Source organism: Globicephala melas, chromosome 7 (genome assembly GCF_963455315.2).
Source record: "Globicephala melas chromosome 7, mGloMel1.2, whole genome shotgun sequence".
In the NCBI taxonomy this organism is placed as follows: Eukaryota; Metazoa; Chordata; class Mammalia; order Artiodactyla; family Delphinidae; genus Globicephala; species Globicephala melas.
This window is the reverse complement of record NC_083320.1, coordinates 28,418,950-28,423,412: the sequence shown is the minus strand read 5'-3', so window position 1 is coordinate 28,423,412 and position 4,463 is coordinate 28,418,950. Positions and strand designations below refer to the sequence as shown.

The 4,463-nt window shown below is 38.7% G+C and overlaps 1 pseudogene; it reads left to right on the top strand.

Annotated features, from left to right (window-relative positions):
- Nucleotides 1-2,689: 2,689 nt before the first annotated feature.
- On the top strand, nt 2,690-3,703 carry LOC115851528 (centromere protein N pseudogene; annotated as a pseudogene).
- The last annotated feature ends 760 nt before the right edge of the window (nt 3,704-4,463 follow it).

Sequence of the window (4,463 nt, the reverse complement as noted above, 5' to 3'; positions counted from 1 at the left end):
TACCTCAACATGATAAAGGCCATAGATGACAAACCCACAGCCAACATTGTTCTCAATGGTGAAAAACTGAAACCATTTCATCTAAGGTCAGGAAAAAGACAAGGTTGTCCACTCTCACCGCTATTAATCAACATTGTTTTGGAAGTTTTAGCCACAGCAGTCAGAGAAGAGAAAGAAAAAATAGGAATACAAATCGGAAAAGAAGTAAAGCTGTCACTGTTTGCAGATGACATGATACTATACATAGAGAATCCTAAAGATGCTACCAGAAAACTACTAGAGCTAATCAGTGAATTTGGTAATATAGCAGGATACAAAATTAATGCATAGAAATCTCTTGCATTCCTATACACTAATGATGAAAAATCAGAAAGAGAAATTAAGGAAACACTCCCATTTACCACTGCAACAAAAAGAATAAAATATCTAGGAATAAACCTACCTAAGGAGACAAAAGACCTGTATGTAGAAAACTATAAGACACTGATGAAAGAAATTAAAGATGATGCAAACAGATGGAGAGATATACCACGTTCTTGGATTGGAAGAATCAACATTGTGAAAATGACTATACTACTCAAAGCAATGTACAGATTCAATGTAATCCCTATCAAACTGCCAATGGCATTTTTCACAGAACTAGAACAAAAAATTTCACAATTTGTATGGAAACACAAAAGACCCTGAATAGCCAAAGCAATCTTGAGAAAGAGAAACAGAGCTGGAGGAATCAGGCTCCCGGACTTCAGACTATACTACAAAAGCTACAGTAATCGACAGTATGGTACGGGCACATAAACAGAAACATAGATCAATGGAACAGGGTAGAAAGCCCAGAGATAAACCCACACACATATGGTCCCCTTATTTTTGATAAAGGAGGCAAGAATATACAATGGAGAAAAGACAGCCTTTTCAATAAGTGGTGCTGGGAAAACTGGACAGCTACATGTAAAAGAATGAAATTAGAACACTCCCTAATACCATACACAAAAATAAACTCAAAATGGATTAAAGACCTAAATGTAAGGCCAGACATTAAAAACTCTTAGAGGAAAACATAGGCAGAACACTCTATGACATACATCACAGCAAGATCCTTTTGACCCACTTCCTAGAGAAAGGGAAATAAAAACAAAAATAAACAAATGGGACCTAGTGAAACTTAAAACCTTTTGCACAGCAAAGGAGACTATAAACAAGACGAAAAGACAACCCTCAGAATGGGAGAAAATATTTGCAAATGAAGCAACTGACAAAGGATTAATCTCCAAAATTTACAAGCAGCTCATGCAGGTCAATATCGAAAAAGCAGACAACCCAATCCCAAAGTGGGCAGAATATCTAAATAGACATTTCTCACAAGAAGAAATACAGACTGCCAACAAACACGTGAAAGGATGCTCAACATCACTAATCATTAGAGAAATGCAGCTCAAAACTACAATGAGGTATCACCTCACACCAGTCAGAATGGCCATCATCAAAAAGTCTACAAACAATAAATGTTGGAGAGGGTGTGGAGAAAAGGGAACCCTCTTGCACTGTTGGTGGGAAGGTAAATTGATACAGCCACTATGGAGAACAGTATGGAGGTTCCTTAAAAAACTAAAAATATAACTACCATATGACCCAGCAATCCCACTACTGGGCATATACCCTGAGAAAACCATAATTCAAAAAGAGTCATGTACCACAATGTTCATTGCAGCTCTATTTACAATAGCCAGGACATGGAAGCAACCTAAGTGTCCATCGACAGATGAATGGATAAAGAAGATGTGGAACAGATATACAATGGAATATTACTCAGCCATAAAAAGAAATGAAATTGAATTATTTGTAGTGAGGTGGATGAACCTAGAGTCTGTCATACAGAGTGAAGTAAGTCAGAAAGAGAAAAACAAATACCGTATGCTAACACATATATATGGCATCTAAAAAAAAAAAAAAGGTTCTGAAGAACCTAGGGGCAGGACAGGTATAAAGACGCAGACGTAGAGAATGGACTTGAGGACACGGAGGGGGGAAGGGTAAGCTGGGACGAAGTGAGAGAGTGGCATGGACATATATACACTACCAAACGTAAAATAGGTAGCTAGTGGGAAGCAGCCACATAGCACAGGGAGATCAGCTCGGTGCTTTGTGACCACTTAGAGGGGTGGGATAGGGAGGGTGGGAGAGAGACGCAAGAGGGAGGAGATATGGGGATATATGTATATGTATAGCTGATTCACTTTGTTATAAAGCAGAAACTAACCCACCATTGTAAAGCAATTATACTCCAATAAAGACGTTAAAAATAAAATAAAAATTAAAAGATAAAAGAGATCCAGTATATCTGCTAAATACTGAAAATAAATCAATAATCCCACCCACAGTTATTCTTTCTGCCAAGTTCAGGTGTTCTCTTGTTTAGTCTACCTCAGACCATCCTTATCAACATTATATGCCAGCCACTCATCAAAGTCATGGCCTTGGAGATCTGCTTTTCTATTCTTTTTTTAAAATTTATTTTATTGGGGAGCAGCTGATGAGGAGAGAGCCGGCCGGCGATGTGGGACGGTAAGAGAACCCCTGGGGGCATGGCATCGGGCCCCCAAGTGTGGCGGGAGCCTTGAAGAAGCCTGGTTCCACGCCTCTGAAGCGACTCTTTTCGCGACTGCCGCAAGTCCCAAGTGCCAAAGAGATGGATGAAACTGTTTCCGAGTTTTTCAGGAGGACCATCTTGAAAATCCCAATGACTGAAATGATGACAATACTAAAACCTGGAATTTTTTGTCTGAAAATCAACTGCAGACTGAAAACTTCCGGCATAGAAAGGAATCTCTTGTTCAGGACTTGGTTCTGCCTTGTGAGGAGAATCGTGCAAGTCTCAATGATGCAGCCGTTTTAGACATCATTTATACTCAATTTCATCGGCATCAGAAAGTTTGGGATGTTTTTCAGATGAGTAAAGGACCAGGTGAAGACATTGACCTTTTTGATATGGAACAATTCAAAATTCTTAAGAAAAATTCTTAAGAGAGCATTAAAAAATGTGACAGTCAGCTTCAGAGGTGCCGAGGAGAATGCAGTATGGATTCGAATTGCCTGAGGAACACAGTATAGAAAGCCAAACCAGTACAAACCTGCTTACGTGATGTATTATTCCCAAACTCCATATGCCTTCACTTCTTCCTCCCAACTGAAAAGCAATCTACCCCTTCTGGGTCAGGCACTGACAATTGCTAGCAAACACCATCAGACTGTGAAAATGGACCTCAGAAGGCAGTGTCTGGACGCTTTTAAGGCTAATGCTTTTAAACAGTATAATCAGACCTTTGAAACTCAACTCTACTACACCTCTACAAGAAAGAAGCCTTGAGCTAGATATAAATATGGATTCAAGGATCATTCATGAAAGCAAAATAGAAAAAGAGAGAGTCCAGAGAGTGACTCAAGAAATTTTTGGAGACCATCCACAACCAAGACTAGAATTTGCACAATACAAGCTTGAAACGAAATTCAAAAGTGACTAAATGGGGGCATCCTGGCTGAGAGAGAAGAACCCCTCCAGTGCCTGGTTAAGTTCTCTAGCCCCCATCTTCTGGAAGCACTGAAATCCTTAGCGCCAGCCAGTATCGCAGATGCACGACTTTCTCCAATGCTCACTTGCATACCCAATAAGGCAATGAATTATTTTAAAATTAGAGATAAATAAGATGTATGTGGTTCTGTAAGCACAGCATCCTTGACTGTATTGCATATGCATTTTAGTTCATGACTAGCTGGAGAGCTTCTATCTGCAAACTTGTTTTAGAGATTCATCCTTGATATTGATGTTTGAGAAATGTTCAGTATAATTCTTGGGACTGATTCTTTCCTCCTCTTGCAAAGCATAGCAGTTGTGGGACTTTAAGATGTGACAGGATGTCTTTTTTTCTCACTCCTGTCTCTCCTCAGTCCTGGAGAGGCCCGGTTCCAGTTGCTGGTTTCCAGGGATTTTCTCTTAAGCCTTGGATCACAGAAAGAAGCACCAAGAAACTATACCCAACTCAAAACTTTCTAGGAGAATCGTAAAATTGGTCCATTCGAAAGGTAGAATTGGACCCATTAAGTTATTATTGCAGGAGGTAGCCCATCAGTTGATTCAGCTATATAAAGTAATGATTTCATTGTAAATATGATACTTCTTATAATCTATTTTATCATACATATGGCATTTGAACTGACCGATAATAACAGGTTTGTGAATAAAGATATTTGAAAACGAGTAACAAAAAAAATAAACAAACAAAAAATTTATTTTATTGAAGTATAGTTGATTTATAATGCTGTGCTAATTTCAGCTTTACAGCAAAGTGATTCAGTTATACATGTATATATTCCTTTCCATATTCTTTTCCACTATGGTTTATCACAGGATATCAAATATAGTTCCCTGTGCTCTACAGTAGGACCTTGTTGTTTATCCATTCTAT